Below are 19,131 nucleotides of genomic sequence, written 5' to 3' on the forward strand. Positions count from 1 at the left end.
AGTAATTACAGTGATTAATAATAATATTTGATTTTCTAGTCCCTGAGCCCACTCCTCAGAGCCGGTATTATCTGGGGGCAGAGAAACAAATTGCAGGAAGGAAATGAGAAGTATGTCCTACCATTTGGATTCTTAAGCATTACAAAGTCCCCAAGCTGCCATTGCAAACCCTGCCTGTGTCACCCCGTGGAGTTTTACACGGGGTTTTCAGCATCTTGCTTTCCTGGTCACCCTAGGACTGAGGGCAGAACAGAGGTGATGTTTTCACTCTTTAGGGATAAATTTCAATTAAAACCCCCTTCTGGAGCACCTCCTCATGTTTGTAAGTGCTGTGAAGGAATTTGTAAGTGGTGATGGGAGGGCAGATTTAAATGAATAGGGCCTCTGCTTTGAAAACCAAAAAGGAAACAAAACAAAAATAACACATCTTTTGTCCCTAAAAGGGTCTCATGTTCTCGTCTCTGACAGGAGTCTGATGGCCAATGCAAAGAGAGTTCTAAGACTCCCACAATTTCGTATAAACAAATAAATGAAAATAGAGAGAGACAGGAAAAAAGGAAAAAACCTGCCCAGGGCAGGCCTGGTTTCAAGACTCCAGTAGCCTTCAGCTCTGCCACTACCAGAGGTTGCTATGGGAACCATTGCGAAAGATTAAACATATCAAGAGTACATGATTGTGAGAAATGAGTAGGAAAGGGAATTATATTAATGGTGAAATGGTGGGCCTTCTATTTGTTGGGTTTTCACGTGTTTTTCTAAATCACACACAAAAACTCCTTCACAAACACAGAACTCATTAACAAAAGTCTTTGCTGTATGCTAAACATAGAGAAAATGAAATATTCCCATTTCACAGTAAAAGTTAAAGGGTTGTCAGTTTTTGTAGTACTTGCTTGTTTTCTGACCCCAGCATCTCTTTTGGTGTAAATTCTGCCGTCTCCTCTTGACTGGTAAAATATCCTTAGAGATATGTGTTGGCAAAGGGGTCTGGAGCAGGTCAGTGTGGGGTTCCTTGCTTTTCCTCTCATCCTGCCATCCATCCCATACACCATATTTATTTTTTCTCTAGGATCTGGAAAAAAACTTCTTTTAACCCTGTTGCTCGTTGCAATTCTCCTTAGAAAATATTTACCAGGAGAGTCAAAGCTAGAAAGATGAGTCCCTTAAGAAAGTTCCTTAAAATAGTGCAAATGCTGTGATTTGAATGAAGTATTCACAAAGTTCAGAATTTTTCAACAAAAGCTTTCTTCTCATTACTATTATTATCGTGAATTTTTCTCAACCTACGAGAAGTCGGCTGTGGAATCTCACCTTGCAAGTCAGAAAGCTGGATCTGAAGGTTTCAGTAACTGACTCGTGGAGTCCTGGTCCCCCAGAGACAGAACTGAAACTCTGAATTGCCAGGTCATTGTTCTGTCCTTAGCCACATCTTCCCCTTGCCTTGTTGGAAAAATGTATTTATTTTAAGAAGTAAGATTAAAATTTGAAAACTCCATTGTTTCTTAGTTTTAAATCAACTGTTCAGATGAGGCAGGTTTCTAGAGAATTATGGGAAAGTATTTCCCTCTTTTGCAATTATTATGGGTCACGTTTCAAAGCAAATGTCTGTAAGGAACATATTGCACTTTTGTGTTTACTCTTGCTTTTCCCACAGCACAGAACTCCACCCTTGATTATTGCTGTCACAGTTGGCTGAAGTAGAGCTGAATGTCCAATAAGATGATGCTCTCCAAAGATTTATTCTACACAACAAACATTCTGTGCTAGAGGGATAGTCCAACAACAAGCAATTTATTTTTAAAACTGTAATGTCTACCACATAGAAACGTGTTTAACTTGAGGTTTCTAAAATTAAGTAGACTGTGTTCATGCTTTTTAAAATATGGCCTCGAATTATTTCACGTCTATAAATTTCTCACTTTAAAAGTAATTAACCACCAGGAGAAGGCAGAAGAGCCTTGTGGGCAGGAGGGAGCAGTGCAGCCTCCTCTTCCTTGTGCCGCCTGTGGAGGCTGGGTCTCCAGAACAGCTCTGGCCCCTGCGGCGTCGCACGGAGCCCACAGGCTTCCTCCTTAGCCCAGGGCTGCTCTCTGGCTGTTTTAGAAACATGGAAAGGATGGGGAGGGACATCAAAGACTGGGAGGTAGAAGGTTGGAAATGGTCCCCGGCTTGGGAGACAAGGGGTAGTATCTTTGGGGGATTTGTATGGAAAACACGAGTAAAGATATTTTTGTTGGAAAAAAAATGATCAACAAGTTTTCTTTTGTTAATCAATAAGTCAAACTAAACAACAAGCAATACCAAACCTGACACGGAGTGAAAGGCTACTAGTTGTCATTTACTTCTCAGACAAAAGCATGTTGACCATCTTCCCTTTGAAGCAACTTGAGAATGCAGAATTTCATCTGAGAGAACGTTCTTCATAGTTAGAGACTGCAGGGCTCACCGGTGAAGGGGCATGTAAACAAGGCCTCCATCTTACCTACAGTTTGGGGATGTGGCAGAAAGCAAGATGATGTTGGATAACTAGCATTCCTTCTACCTAATAGTTAAGGATCTTTAAGGGCTGTGACCCGGGACAGCAGTATCCTCCAAGTCAAGAGTCACCACTGTTCTCCCTGCCGTTTCATGAAACGCTTTTTGTCTTTTCAGCACTAGAAACATGCCCACACTTATTTCAAGAGGATGAGAGTTTGGTAATTAAATTAATCCTACCACCACCCTTTGCTGTAGGCTTTGATGAGAGCGTGTTAAATGTGTACACCTTGTTCCTTTTATAGATTTGTTCTGAATGATCTCGCTGTGGAAGAGAATGGAATGCAAAGTCATATTTTAACGCATTTAGGACCAGAGGTTTGCATTCAACCTGCTTCTGTTTCCTTTGTGGGTCTTTTCCTCCTGAAGTGCTGTCAATTGCCACTTCGTCTGATTCTTTTCAAATGCAGCTTGGCAGTACTGCTGACCACATCAATTTCATATTCTCTTTTGTCTGACTCAAGGATATCAGACTCTGTTTCATCTTAATGAGGTCTGGTTCTACTCCTATTACCAGGCTATTTTCCTCTGATAAATCACAGTGTCCTGTGGTGTCATTGCACCCGTAATAGCAGGCAGGTGAGAAGCAAAGGATGCTCCCTAACACCAACGCGTCTTTCCCAGCTGAGCTATTGTTCTATGCCAAGCTGCCTGGTCTCTAGGTCTGGAGCAAATTTCTATCCTGTGGATTTCCCTGTGTCGTGACTAGGCTTGCCCCTCACAGATGCGCTGGCTCGTGGTGTGAAACAAGGTCTCCTTACGAGGATACAACATGTGGCTCGTTTGGAAGGTTCTTTGCTTCCTGTGAAGGGTCACCTATGAAAGCCTTCCTCTTTGGTTTTTAAGGAGTGCCAAAGCAGGCCCAAAAGACTGCTTTTCCCCCAAAAGGATTGAGTTAAATACGTGAAAAATAATGAAAAAAAGAGTCTCTTCTGCACAAGAGAGCCACAAGTAAATTCAAGGGTGAACATTTATTTATTCATTTATTCACTCATTTGTTCAAGATTAATTGAACTCCAGCTTTGGGAAAGACATTGTTCTAATTGGTGTATGGGATACAGTTGACAGGCCTTGAACACTAGGTGGGATTAGGGCCTCATTTGAGGTGGGATCAGAGAGATATTTCTACCAGAGAAAACAGCGTGAACATCGCCAAAGAGATGGGAAAATGCCGCATTTGTGTGGGATAAGGACGTTTGGGAAGGCAGGTTGAGATCCAAAGATGTTACAACTTATTCTAATGAGCAAAGGAGAACAAGACGTGTAAAGCCAGAGGTGTGCTTTAGGGATCTAAAACTTAATCTATCCAGACTATTCCAGGCTTTCCCAAAGTATTTTGACAGAAGGAGATTCGGGTTCAATAATTCCAGGTGCATTGGCCCCCTGACCTAGAGCAGAAGCAGAGAGAAGACAGTAAAGACTGGGATTTCAGAAATACCGTTAAGAGGACTGCATTTTTTCTTTTTCCTTAAAGGTTGGCACCTAAGCTAACAACTGTTGCCAATCTTTTCTTCTCTTTGTCTTCTCCCCAGTGCCCCCCAGTACATAGTTGTATATTCTAGTTGAGAGTGCCTCTGGTTGTGGCATGTGGGACGCCACCTCAACATGACCTGACGAGCGATGCCATGTCCGCGCCCAGGATCCGAACCTGCAAAACCCTGGGCCGCCAAAGCAGAGTACGCGAACTCAACCACTTGGCCATGGGACCGGAGGCAAGAGGACTGCATTTTTAAAGAGTGCCCCGAATGATATGTAGGAGGAGGATTGTGGGCCATTGCTTAACCTTTTCCAGAAGCTTGTTTTCGAGATAATATCTAGGGAAGATTGCCTGAAGGGTGTGCAGTCCACCCATTTTGCTAGATATACAAAATTCTCTTCCTGGATTAAGCCAGACGAGGGTATGGCTGACTTTGTGAACTGCGTCGTTTGGCGTCCTCACAGCCTGCCCTCACTGAGCTCTCTTCTAGGGTTGGGCCTTTAGCCTACACTGAGGGATATATAGAACTCTTGAAGTCTTTTGAAAGTCATTATTATATCATGTGGGAAAGCTGTTAATACTGTAGAGGGTTCTCTCTAAACTGACTCGTAAAAATTTTCACACAGGTCTTAGTACCAATACCAGGGCTAACTATACTTTTTTGAGCACTTGATTGTTTTTCCCTAGTCTTTTAAAAATGGTGTTTCCTTTTCCGGGTGGACTGCTAGAAAATGCAGATTCTAATATATAGCAGACTTCCAGTGAAGTGTACTTACGGCAATTTATTTTCCTTTTCCTCATTTTCTTGGCTTGCTTTTAAAAGTATTCTGTATACTTATGTAAGTCACATCAAATCATTTTAGGAGTAGGAAGTGACATAAATAATACCTAAAATGTAAATTACAGAAAATACTTAATCTTTCAAAATATTTTAGGTTAAAACTTGAACTTTCTCTCTTTTTCCCCCCAAGGGTTGAAGCTCTGAGTCATAATATCATTCATTTACTGGAATCTACAGCACAGAAACCGTATTTGAGAAAATTCTAGACTTGTAGTGGGCCAAATTTGTTCCCAGTTCACATTGTCTTTTGGCATTGTCTTATGTGACCAGTTTCCAGATAGTTATTTAAAGAAAGTTCCCAAACATAAATATGAACCAGGAAAGAAAGGATTTGGCAACTTCAGAACTCAGGAATTCCAAACAAAAATAAGGATAGAACATTAAGTTCTTAAACTTTCTGATGCAGAATTTCTGATATCAAGAGCTATAAAACAATACAAATCTGAAAAAAGTTATTTCTCTTTTCTCATACACACAAAGAGAGAGACACACACTACATACAGGAGAATAGCTCTACACTATAATGTTTAAACTAACTTTCCTCTTCCAGGCAAATTTGGTTAAAACTTTGCATACACAATTTCTCCTGGAAAATACATGCATTAATCCCGGAGTCACATACATCTGTAAATAGTTGAAAATCAAACGGTTCATGCCACTTACCCTGCCAAAGTGACACCCCATTTAAATTTTTCGTAAATGTTTTCCAGATTTGCAAATCCTCTTTGATGTTTTAAATGTAATGAACAAGTGATGAAATGCTTTTACAGTGGGAGTGAGGGTTTTTAGCCAATAGATAAAGTGGCTGTCTCACTCAGATCACTTGGGGACACTTTGTAGATGGCCAAACAGAACACACCTGTCTGCGAGTCGTTGCCTTTTACATTTGGAAGTGTTGCGTCCAACCCTGCAATCTCCCTTTGAGAGAGCCTGATCCCATCACCACCAAACCAAGTTCAACACTGAACAAAGCCAGCGTGTTGAACAGCCTCAGTTCTCTTTCTAGAGCGAATGTGATTCTCAGTTCTCTTGACAGGCGGTCAGAAGTCTCCAAGGACCTTTAATAGGCCAAGATATAACCCACTGCTGGTGAAGAAGGGCAGAAAAAAATCATGGTATAATATTCTGGGATATCTTGAGTTGTGTTTTAATGACTGACAACGTGAAGACGTGGAAAAGCAGAATGATAAGAATAATTTCCATTAATTCAGAGAAGTGTTCAAAAAGCTGTGTATACACTTGAACCAAACTTTTCCCAATATGGCCCTCCCGACAGAGATGATTCTGTTGCAAAGAGCCAACACTCAGCAGTGAGTCCTCTCCTCTGGTTCCTGGGGAAACCAATGGACAGACAAACAGACAAATACTTCTCACCTACAGGCAAGTCAACTCCACTTCTACTAAGAGGACTCATAGAAAATGCCATTAACTTGCCTGTTAAAGGAATACGGAGACTGAGTTTCCCGTAATATTCCTCTCTTGAGTATTAACCAAGCTCTCTTGCAGAAATGAGTCTAGCTACAGTACCAGCAGCATGGGCACCACCTGGGAGTTTGTTAGCTGTGCAAGTTGATTGGTCCCACCCCGGACCTACTAACTCAGAATCTCTGGGACTTGAGACCCTCCTCCATCCCCACTATCCCATGTGTGTGTGATAACAGATGATTCTGAAGGATGTTGAGCACTGACTAGATGCCATATTTTGCTCCCTGGGTTCTTTATGCTTTTGGTGTTGGCTCTGCCAGTGCTTTGCTCTCAGCTGTCCTCGATGTGGAAGCCTCATTCACAGACTGTCCCTGGTGATGCTAGTCAGCTGTTTCCTCCCAGCTGGCCTATTCTCTCCCACCCCACCAACAATGTGATGCATCCTCCATTGTTTCTTCCTGACATCAGGGCCACTTTATACTTCCTTTCTTTCTGCTAAGGAGAGAGAAGAACCCTGGACTATTCCTGGAAGCAGCGAGTAAAATCTCCCTTCAAAAAAAGCCTGTTTTCTTTTCATTTCCCAACTGCCAATACTATGTACTTCAATAACTTTTTCTCACTTATTTTGTTCTTAGTCACAAAACCTGAATAACTCACCTCCTCAGAGGTGGACATGGGGCCATTATCCAGTTTTACAACTGCACGAAAAATTAAATAGTTTTCAACATTCAGCATGATTGTGCTGGTAACTCTTTTGACAGAGATGAGCATCATTCTTCCCTGGTAGTCCAAGGTTCTCCCCACGGGAGGCCTAGTGAGGGAGAGCTGCTTCCATTCTGAGATGCAAACACCTGGCCTGTCTTTCACCTCTGCTCGCTATGGTGGAACTAGTTGTCCTGTTCCTGCCAAAATTCCTGGGCATTAGTATACGTATGTGTGTGCCTGCAGGTATAAATGTTGGGTAACGAAATGGAGAAAGAAACAGAAACACCAATAGGATCATCAGTAAGGCTCCCTGAGGCACATGGTGAGGCTAGCCGCAGAGTCTTCAAAAGCAAACGTGGGGCATTGGGTAGGATGTGGCTGAACATTTGGAAGTGAAGGTTGTTTCCTGGCCCTTTCATTAGGACGTCAGATTCGTCACGGTTATGTAGAATGCTTCCAAACATTTTTTTTGAGGATCTTAAAGAATTTACTCCCCAAAAGAAAGTTTGGAGGAAGGGCAAAGGGTTAACTGCATTCCGCCTTTTGAATATACAAATTAAAGAATTTATTTCCAAGAGCTGGCTTTAATTATTAGTCATATGGAGGATTTGGGATCCTAACTCAGGAATCAGGATATTACGTTGTCTTTCTATCAGACCGTTTTGAATCTTAACAGCCTGATCCAATTAATTGTTTCTTCCCCCTTCTTGTTGCCTTTTGTGAGCATTAGTCTGCATCTTTTGAACTCTTCTTCCTGCTCACCACTCAACCTTCATAGTCGCACACAGATAATCTTTCTGCCCCTCCCCTTTCTCTTGAACTCTTTTGGTTTATCCAAACCCTTGAAGAAACACATAAATTGCGTAAGAATGTTACCTGTGTGCTGTGTTTCCCAGAAAAAACGTGTCATTCATTGCAACCCCAGTGTTAACTTTCTCTGGCCATGATTAGCTCATCCTCCAAGTGCAATTAAAACTGTCAACTTGGTGGAGTCACAGAGCAGCTCCGTAGCCCATCCTACCTACCTTTCCTTGCAAGCTTTGAAGACTGCTCAGCCCTGTTTATCTTTTTCAGTACAGCATTCTCATCCAGGCTGGAAGACAAGAAAGTGCTTGTGGGTAACTCCCAACCAATCGACTTTGTCCTGATGCCTCTCCCTGAGAGCCGCAGAGGGATCTTAAATTGGGTACCACAGATGATAAGCTACCTATATTCATGAGGACAACCTGATAAAGAGAAAGGCCCATTGTTTTAGGGTTATAGTTAGTCTGTTTGAGGTGTTATAACAAAATACCATAGACCAGGTAGCTTATAAACAACAGAAAGTTGTTTCTCACAGTTCTCGAGGCTGGAAGTCCAAGATCAAGGGGCTGACAGACTTGGTGTCTGGTGAGAGCCTGCTTCCTGATGCACAGACTTTGTCTTTTCTTGGTGTCCTCACATGATAGAAGGTGGGTAAGGGAGTCTTAGGCAAGGGAGAAATTAGAGCCCTTTATAAGGGCACTAATCCCATTCATGAGGACTTCACTCTCTGGCCCTAATCTACCTTCTAGAGGCCCCACCTCCTAACACTATCACATTGGGGGGTAGGTTTTAACATATGAATTTTGGAGGAACACAAATATTTCTATAGCAGTTGTGTGTTAATATGTGAATTTTAGAGAATTAATGGATGTTCTAAATGTTACTCTTTCAGTAAAAACATGTTTAAATATTTGGGATAACAATAAACAAAACTAAGGAGAAGACAAAGGAAGGAAAAATCTTGTAACTAACCCTCAGAAGCTTCTTGATGGTGAAATGGAGGAGGTCCAAGCCATGCACTTAACCAATTTTGTGCCAGAATTGACCTTCAGGGTCCTTCTGCCTCTCCTTTCCGCATCTCTAACGCCATTGACATTCCACTCAAGTATGGCATCCTGTGCTCCTCAGCACCCCCGGCACACACACTGTTCACATGCTTTAGATAGTTAGTCATCAATGGCTAGGGCCCCAGGGACTGTATGTCATTCTCCTCTCTCAGATCTTTGCATTCTAACAGAGGAGAGCTCCATGTGGAAGCTTCACGAAGGTAATAGGTCCCACTAAGGGTGTGTTGATTGATTGCTACAATTATGCGTGATTGCTCTTCAGGTCTCATGATAGGCCACCAGGAGAGTTAGCGCAATGTTGGACTGCAGGTGGGGCAGAACAAGGATCTTTGGGATGTATTTTAGCTCATGCTTCAAATGGAGACTTTGATTCTGTGTATCTTTGAGTAATGAGCTGCCCTCTGGGTAGGCCATGCTGGGGAAGGGGAGTTCGCTTTGGGAATCTGATGAAGGCTGAAGTGTGTGTAGCAGGAAAGAGGAAGAGGAGTCCTACAGAATTCACGCTTTGCTTCCCCCTTTATGCCCTTCTCTATTTTGCCATTCTAGTAAGGGTCGGGTTGGAAATAAATCCAGACTGGGTTTGGGGTGAGCGCTCTCACGGATGAAACTATGTTTCTTTCATAAAATTCAGCCACCAAGCTGGCCATTCTCAAAATCTCATTGGCTTGCAATTCACAACTCTATTCTGCCATGTCACCTTCACAGCTTCACCAGCCCACACTGGCAAGGCTGCAGGCAAGCTGCAGAAAGGCCCACTGAAAGAAATGTGTCAAGAGAGTCCAGGGTTGGGAAAAGCCACTGTTTCCGCTGCTGACCAGAAAGAGAGCACCCAGCAGAGCTTTAAGAGGCAAGACAAGGTCTCCCAGCTGCTGGAGGCCCAGGAGGGTCTCTAGGAATAGCTGTCACAAGACCTTTCTTTATATTGAACGTTACTCTCTGGGCTTCACAGCCCTGTATCTGACTGGCCTTATACTTTGAGCAAGATATACTGAATTTTAACACTGCAGGCTTTCCATGTGTGTTTTTGTTAGACACTAAAGGAACAGTATAAAGATTAAAATATTTATGTGAATTTTAGAGTATTGTGTGAGGATTATTATAATTACCAAGTACCTTTTAACATAGATCTCCAAAGACTAATACTGTTTAAAAGATAAGCTGCTTTTTTTGTTTTCTAGCTCATTTCAGTTCAGTCCTTATTGTATCTAGGAAGTCTTTGTTGTCTTTTTTCTTTGGTATATAATGAAAAATGTTGTCTCTTGTCCTTTTATGTGTAGGAGGACAAATTGTCTTTCAGAATTACAGTTTGAATTTTTTATTGTGGGCTATTTTTTATAGAAACGATTAAATTGCTGTCACATGAACTTAACATCTGAAAGGAATGCTCAGCCATGGTTTGAATAGTGGTTCAGAGCAGTGCTGTGCAGTAGAAATTTCTGTGAAGATGCAAATGCTCTTTCTTGTTTAATATGGTGGTCACTAACTGCATGTGGCTACTGAACCCTTGAAATATGGCTAAAGTGATTCAGACTCTGAGTTTTTAACTTCATTTAATTTTAATTAATTTAAATTTAAAGAGCTACTGTGGCTACTGGCTGCCATATTGGATAGTAGCACAGGTTCAGTGTTTGACCAATGGCATGTGGTCCTACGATATCAGAGGTATCAGGAAGGGCTCTCTCTCTCCAAAATCCTAACCTCTCTCCAAAATGTGAGCTCACTCGCCTGCTCACATGCTTGAAATAGCTTTAGCAGAGACAAAACTATTATGGCCTGAACATTTATGTCCCATTCAAAGTCATATGTTGAAATCCTAACCCCCAATGTGAGGGTATTAGGAGGCGGGGCCTTTGGGAGGTGATTAGGCCATGAGGGTAGAGCCCTCATGAATGAGATTAGTGTCCTTATAAGAAGAGACTTGAGAGCAGTTACTTCCCCTTTCTGCTTTCTGCCATGTGAGGATACACAGGAAGACAACTGTCTGCAAACCTGAAAGAGAGTCTTCACCGGAACCCCCTCATGCTGGCACCTTGATCTTGGACTTCCAGCCTCCAGAACTGTGAGCAATAGATGTTTGTTGTTGAAGTAACTCAGTCTTTGGTAATTTGTATAGCCGCCCAAGCTGACTAAGACAAAAGCCTTAAGAGCAGGTATCACTAGGACTTGAGTTCTTGTTAAGCTTGGGAGGGTTGGTGGCTGTTACGTGAAGGAGAACCCAACTTCCAACAGTCACGCAAGAAAATCAGCCTCCTTACTTTGGAGTGACTCTCTCTCGGTAAAGATGCATTGCTATATTCTGATCATAAGAGAAATACATGGCAGTTTTTGTTGAATCCTGACATCAGACCCTTCCCTGACAGTGGAGAGGGAGGTATGAGGTAGATGACAATGTTTCTGAAATGGCCAGTGAGGGGGAACAGAAAGCAGCATCATGAAGGAGAGAAAAGAGTGGGGCCAAGACAAACTAAATAATTCATGCTTTTGCTTGTTGCTTTCCCTGGGCTGAGAAGAGGATGCAATGGAGGATTGCACATAGCCCAAGGGGGTCCGGAGTGAAGCTTCCTGAGCTGAGACATCCCCAACAGCAGCAACAAGTGGGAAGTTTCTCCCTTGACACGTTCTCTTGAGGGCAGAAGTTGTGTTTTATTTATTGTCGAATCCCTCACAGGACTAGCTCTCCATGACTATTTGAGGACTAAATGGAAGGGTATCTGAGCTGTGCTTTCCAACCTTTGCTAACTCCGTTTATGAAACTGGAACAGATATCTCTCTGGTCCCATTTGCCCATGGGGAAATCATTTGGTAGGCCCAGAAGGCAGAATCCTTCGTCCCCCTTCTCCTTCCTCCTTGGAGGGTTTGTGGCAATCAGGAAAGGACAGTGGTTGAGAGGGATTTTAAATGCCTTAGCTGCCAACTTGTTTGAGAACCACACAAAAGAATGCTAAAGTTGAAAGATGCCCAGGCTTTTACAAATGATTTATGAATTCCATTAACTCAAACTCATCTTACCTCATCCTTGGCAGCCGACTTGAGAAAAGGTGAGGAGTAACTCAGAAACTTCTGGACTCTGTTGACAGAGTTGGAATGCCCTTTTTCTTGTTTGTGTATGTATGTATTTATAGTGAAAGGCTAAATTTTGCACATGGTGGTTTCTCTCTGTAGCTTTCATCTCTGCTTACCCTGCTCACTCCCTCCTTTCTACCTCCAACCTCCACCATTACTCTTGTGGCAAAATTATTTTCTTTGAAAGTGAAAGGCCATGATTCTTCAAATTAGTAATCCTGCTTAGCTCTGCAGTCAAGGGAACTTTAGTGAAAATCATTTCAGATGATATATTCACTATGGAGGTTTAGAAAGAACTAACCATTCATGAAAAGAGGACTCAGATTTAAGAGTTGACATCTTAATAATACTCTTTATTGGTAGAGTACAGAAAGTTTTATTGAGGAAGCTAAAAAATCTGAAACATGAATACCATAATGTTTTCCATGTATACTGGAGTAATGAAATAGTTCTAAAACCATTCTCAGATCTTTCAAGTAAGGATGCCGTATAAATACAAATTGTTAGTATTATTACAGTTCCTCATTTCTTTTCTGCCTCTGGCAGTTTCTTGGACAAGTACAAACACTTAGCTTCCACTAGCACCCAACGTCTTAAGAAATGAGAGATAAAAAGCCAAGAGCTTGGAGCAATAACCGTTGTCTCTGACTTAGCTGGTATAATGTGCTGCTAGTTTCAGGAGGAAAAAAAAAAACCCTAAATAAAAAACCCATCACAACAGTTGATGGACTGAGGTATTGTTCTCAATGAGAGATTCAAACCATTGGCCATCCCGTGTAATGAGCTACTTCTGGCAGCAGGGTGCCTGGATTCTCGGATTCAGAAATTCCACTACTTTAGAAGAATGCCACAGGTTCATTTTGCTTACTTAATTTATTGAGCAGGGCAGCACTCTCGCTACTTTAAAAAAATATTCTTGGATTTTGTGGCTGGTTGCTATAGTCCATTAATGCAAGTTACGCTCTATGATATAATTACATCATGTTATGCCTATTTTATTAAGTAAATTCTAGATGGCAGGGATGGTTTCAATTTAACTAAGATTTTTAGAGCACCTGCTTCCTGAGGTCTTTTATACTTTTCAACCTTTATTTGTATCTGAATTTCATTGAGTTCAACTTTTGCTATAAATGGGCTAATGAACATATATTCATATTTTTCTCCCTTTCTCTGCTCTTATTCAGTGAATTAAGTGATATTTCTTGGGCTCCTACCTTATGCAGACTCCCCCCCACCCCCAACCTCATCACCATTTCTGGCTCTTAACTCTTTCCTCTCCTGCAGTCTTCTGTCTTCAAGGCTAGATTGGATGCCTGGTTGTTTTCTCAAATAAAACATATCTGAGACAAGTGCCCTGTGTCCATCCTTGGTGATAGAGCTGTCCTTGGTGATAGAACCGTCCTTGGTGATAGAACCTTGGTGAGGTTCACTTGGGCTCGGAACCTCAGAGTGACCTTGTAATTCCTCCTGCCACACCCCTCCAGTCTAACTCATATCCAAGTCTCTGACCCATCCTTGCTTCTGTTTCTCCCATCTGTCCCCAACTTCCAGCCCCACTGTCACCCATGACTCAGAGCTGCACTTCATCTGAGGATTACTGCACCAGCCTCTTAGCTGCTGTCTGCTTTGCATCCTGCCTAGCTCTAATCCAATCCAGTCGCGTGGTCAGATTCATCTTTCTAAGAATATCACTCTGATTATGACAATCTCCTGCTCAGAAACCTTATCAAGGGCTCCCCTTTGTCTACAGAAGAGTCTACATATCTTGGCATAGAAGTCAGATCCACCGAGTAGGACCCCGAAGCTGCTTTTCCAGCTTTTCTCCTCCCCTCCTCCTTTTGCCAGCTCCCATTCTCGCCCCACTGCCTTTGCTGCTGCTGTTCCTTCTGCCCCACGTCTTCTCCACTCCACCCCCCCGCCCCGTGACAAGTACACATTCTGCCTCTTCTTCAAAATCTTGCCCAAGTGCTGCCTTCTTCATACAGCTCTTCCCAACCTTCCAGTCTGAAGCGATCTTTTTTCTACTGTGTCCCTATAACACATACTATTGAATACGTTGGATTTATTAGAATTGAAACATTCTTATTTGGTGGAGCCCTAATGACACTGTATTATTTCTCAAGTCAGCACTCCCTAGCTTTGTCTAAAACCCAAACTCACTTGGCACTTACCTCCAAGGTCCACTGGCAGCGAATTTTGAAGGATATGTGTCATTCCTTGGTTCCCGCACTGTGCCACAGAGATGATTCTCACTTTGTCGTAATTAACCACTGCCTTATGGCAGTGCGCTCTCACTGTCTTTAAAAAGTAGTTACAAGGTGACCGTTCTCTGGCACACTGCCAGGGTAGCCTCGGCCATGTGCAGAGCAGACTGTGGGTCTGGGAGATCAGAGGTAGCCAAAGGAGATGGACTCAGGAGGAAGTCGTGCTGGCAAGACTTTAAGCAGAAGTTCAAAGGAAGAACTAGGCAAGGACAACGCAAGGCAGGTGCCACAGAAAAGGTTTCTTCTAGGCGGATGAGGTTTGTTGCCAGGTTGACTGAAACAAGTTCCTCCCTTAATGGGATGACTCAGATCTTCCCCTTTTAGCTCCATCTAGGGGCTTAGAAACTGTGTCTAGAAAGACTCTCAGCTCTTTAGAGAGGAATATATTTGATGTGTGCGTGTTTTCATCTAGCCATTAACGTGAGTAAAAAGGTAAAATATATCTTGGAGTGACTATGACTCCAGTGCGCTGAACGATGCCCTAGTAATCGGGAGAAGTGATTGCCTTCTGCAAGTGATCCACGCGAAAAATCATCCCGAGTGCCTGGGCCCACCCACTAATTTGTACATATGGAGGGATAGGAAAAAACACTAGCAATATGCATTTAATCTCACCAACAATAGGTACAAATACAATGGTTAAGGTATTCTTTTGTTTATTAATAGTAACTTGAACTAAGTTAATTTACCAAAGAAAGCCACAGATGCTGTTCTTCCGAAAGGACCACCATGCATTGCTTATGAATTGTTTGTTCCAATAAACCTATTCCTTCAATTTCTACCAGCTTTCCTCAAATTACAGACTTTAGTGACTTCTACAGATATTAGGATTGTGTTTTTCAGCTGTTTGCCAAGTTGAAACATTCTTTTCCTTGGCCTCTTAGCGTCCCGTGTGCAACTAATTTCGCTGCAGAAATTTCTTGCCACTCTTATATATTTTGACCCTAAAGAACGCTTTTTAAAAATGGAAGATTTTTGGTGAGGAAACCATGTACTTAATTGTCTACTTTTATGAGTGTAATAGGGCTAAGTTCTCTTTAAAAAACAAAAAAGGAGTAAGCATTTGGGCTTTTAAAACCTCATCAACTACATCTGAGCCTAGATATTATCTAGGCTTATCTTGAGTAGGAAAATGCTAAAGGCTCAAGTGCTGTAAGACTCAGAGAACATTTTCACTCATCGGGAGGCTGATTAAGCTTATTATTTGCTGTCCAAAAAGCTTCAGGTGCTTATTGACCTGGACTAAACCTGAAAACAGTGGAGGGAGAGAAGGAATGTGCTCGTAATTGAAAGCCCCAAGGAAACTGGGTCAACAAAGTAGAGATGGACACTTTTTAGTGCAAGTTGAGCAGCTGAGTTTTTTTGCCAAGAGTCTGAGGCCTGGGAAGGCTCATTTCCCATCATCTCTTGAGACCAGCGATACCCAACACCACATTTACAGAAGCTCAGCCATGTTTTCACACCTGGTTAAGTGTCCATATTTCTTCGCATCCAAACAAGAAGTGAGTTTTATACATATCTTTTCACTCAAATATTTGAACTCTCAGGAGAACCATCCAGCAGTCTGGTTCTAGAGTGGTTCAGCTTCGAAGCTCAGGTTTATTCAGCACCCACAAAGGATCCTGGTGCTTGCCAAGAAAAACAGCACAGCAGCTGCATCTTTGCTGGTGTGGTGTGAGCTCTAAAATATTATTTTACAATCACCACTTACGGAAAGATATAGAACCTTCAGTCATATTGGCATTTTTAATGAGGGATAGTTAGTTAAGTACCTCCCCTCAAATTGATACTTTTTTGGTTCCATTGGCTATAGTTTCCCCCAATCTATCAAACCTCTCAAAATTTCTTTTACGTAAATCACTTCAATGTCCTTACAGAAATGACAAAGATCCTGTATTTACCAGGAAAAAAATGTGGATGAAAGAATTATTTGAAAGTCACTTCTATGATAAACTACTGATATTTTTATTACTTTATTCACAATTGGGTATTGATGGTGGAGATTATAATTAACTCAGTGTTGTGATTGGACAAGAGAAGCTGTTTTCTTAAAAAAAAAAAAAGGGTCGTATCCTGAATGGTCTGAACCTGGGATAATGTCCCATAGTTCCGTCTTGTTCACCCCTGTTTTGGGGAGGTAAAGTTGGGGAAGGCAACAGGACGTGGGGGACATTTAAAGAACATGCATGTCTTCACTCTTTCTATGATGTATTGATAAATCAAGATGTATTTGCTTTGCTTTGTTCCAAAGGGCAAGTTTTCTTATATCTTCTGTGAATTCAGTATTTTTCAACTGAAGAGAAGGTAGGGGATCACATGTGGAATTTTAGCAGCCAAGATAAACAATCTTCTATTAGACCAAAATATTCTGTGGCACCGGCAAGCCTTCTCAACGTACTGGGAGGTTTGCTAAGGGACGATGGGAATGGAGAGTTGAATCAATCAGGGATTTCTAACTTGAGATTTTGCCAGTGTTTCTTTTGTATTAAACAATTACAATTCAGGGGTTTTCAGCCAACAACAGTATCTTCTCCTGAATTATTCCATTATTTAACCTTACTCACATACGGCATGATTCACTGTATATTTTTCCTAGCTTGGTCTTATGGTATTGTTTCTTGGTAGAGACGAAGTTACCAAACAGTTACCCTTGTGCACATGTCACCTCAAGGCTCGTCACTTTTGCTGCTGTGGGGGTGTTGTCCCTTTGTTATCTCCTTACATTTTTCTCTGCCCTTTCCAGAGAAACCAGAGGTTTCAGGACATGGCAGTCTTTTTTAGGGCTTCGTCTCTCTAGTCTATATGTAAATAAGTAAACTGAAGACTCCCAAAGTCAAGGGAGACATTCAGAAGAGTAGTGATCTCCTTAGCAATCTGAATTCCAATTGTCTCCGCAGGATGATTATGCAGTACTTAGGAGAAAAGATGGAAAGAAACAGGAATGGAAATTGAAGATTTCTTCAGAAACTTGAGTCCATGTATTCAAAGGTCTATGGGGGAGTTGCCAATAGTTCACATTCCAGGCAAAGAAAGGATTTTGGTTTGTGCCATTGAACCACTCCAAGTTAAGAAGAGGAGAGATCATCCTTTCTTCTCTCCATTTGAACAACCCAAGACAGACGTGAGGTCTCTGCTGATCTCCATTCAGCTCTGCTGCCACGCTTTGCCTGCAGCACTCTGGGCTCCCGTCCCTCTGGTTTTGATGTACCAATGTTTCCTTCACTGCTTGTTTGTGTCATGGTTGGAAACGTCCTGAGAAGCAATTGTTTGTTCTTATTTCCTTTATAATTTCACCCCCACACAGAGGCTTTTCTCTGAGGAGCTCAGGACCACATGCCACAATTAAAGGACTTAATTTGAAGTTCAATTGTGCCTTGCTGGGTCAGTGATCTGTAAGCCGAATTATTGAGACCTGCTGATGACCTGACAAGGAGAAAGCCAATCAGGGCAATTGGAAACAGTAAGAAGCGAAGGAAATGTGGAAATACTAAGATGGATTTGTGAGAGGAGGACTTGCTCCCAGAGGGTCACTGCAAGGTCAAAATGCAGTCAGGGGCCTATTAAAAAGTTACTGGAGGAAAGGATCCCAGAAAGTTTTGGGAAAGCCACTAAGGAAGGTCAATTTAGCTGAGAGGGAGGAGAAAGAATTTTCCACTGCTGCACTATTCAGAGCTAGGCTGAGACACACAGAACGTCCGGGCTCTGACTTTTCACCAATAACACTTCCTTATTTTAACTTCTTTATATTCATAGTGACCAGAGGGCATGAGCAATGGTTATTGAAATCGTAATATTAGCTAATAATGTTGTTTTTATTAATGATAATATGATAGGAAAATATTTAACATTATCAAATGCCATGGTGAACTGAACACATGTGGTTGCTCGTATTCATTCCCAAGTGCTTCAAAGCTATCAGCAAATAACTTTAAAGGTTTAAGACCAATGGACAAAGAGACTGAGAGGAGGCAGAGGGGACTAGAAGCATCAATGAAGTTTCAGAAGATGGAAAGAGGAGAGGAATTGGAAAGAGATTTGTCTGAAATCTATGTGCCTTCAGAGAGAAACAACACCACGGAGTCCTTTTATTATTTTTCATAGAATCTGGGACAGGCTCAAGAATTGGCAGAAAAGGTACCTCAGCAGGCTGGAAATTCCGTTTGCAGAGTATTAGAACCCCGTCTCCCCTTACTCCCACCCAGCATGGTGACTGTCCTTGCAGCCTGAGCAGGAGGCCGGCATAGCCCCATAGAAACTAGAGCAGGGAATGTGGATTGGAGCCCATCGAGGGCAGCTAAAGTCAAGGGGTGTTGCAGTAGTGAGAGCAGGGAGATTCTACAAATGTGTCTTACTGAGAGATGCAGCTCCCTACCCCACAGCGCCCTCCCTCCCTGAGGTCCCCAGCACCCTGGTAGGAACCGGAGATTCGAGGATTTCTCTCTCAAGAAATTGATTGGCCCAAGAAAAAAGACTGTTGATATTGATATTTGGAATCATCCAGTGAAAAGACTGGTCCCTGTTTGGCACTCTAATGCAACGCTCAGAAACCCCACTGAGGCACACGGAGCTTCGAATTAGGTCTCTAGCTCCTCTGCCTTAAGGATGAGTGACAGCTAAGGATCACCAGTTCCTTAGGAGAGTCTCCCACATGAAAGGCAAAACAAACAAAAAGGAAGACACAAAAAAAGGGAAAAATTTGAAAAAAACAAATGTGAAGAGGAAAAGGAAACTAAACCAAACCAAACCAAAACAAATGCCCCGATAATTCTGATCCTCAGAGAGAGAAGGAAGACATTGCGTTTATGAAACAAGAACAGTGTACAATGGGAAGACTAGAAAGAGCTGCTGGAACGTAAAAATAAAATAATTAAAATAAGATATTTAATAGAGAGGTGAAAAGATAAAGTTGAAAATTGTTCAAAAAGTAGAAGAAAAAGCTAAGAGAACTTT

At 42.0% G+C, this 19,131-nt stretch overlaps 1 long non-coding RNA gene across 1 annotated transcript; it reads right to left on the reverse strand.

Moving 5' to 3' along the window:
* Positions 1 to 3,488: 3,488 nt before the first annotated feature.
* Positions 3,489 to 14,202, reverse strand: LOC123282017 (uncharacterized). Its single transcript, XR_011499202.1, has 4 exons — positions 14,089 to 14,202; positions 8,009 to 8,076; positions 4,789 to 4,900; positions 3,489 to 3,923 (listed from the first exon to the last, which is right to left on the reverse strand). It is a non-coding gene; the product is annotated as an uncharacterized lncRNA (long non-coding RNA).
* Positions 14,203 to 19,131: the final 4,929 nt, after the last annotated feature.

This window comes from Equus asinus, chromosome 29, assembly GCF_041296235.1.
Source record: "Equus asinus isolate D_3611 breed Donkey chromosome 29, EquAss-T2T_v2, whole genome shotgun sequence".
NCBI classification, from domain to species: Eukaryota; Metazoa; Chordata; class Mammalia; order Perissodactyla; family Equidae; genus Equus; species Equus asinus.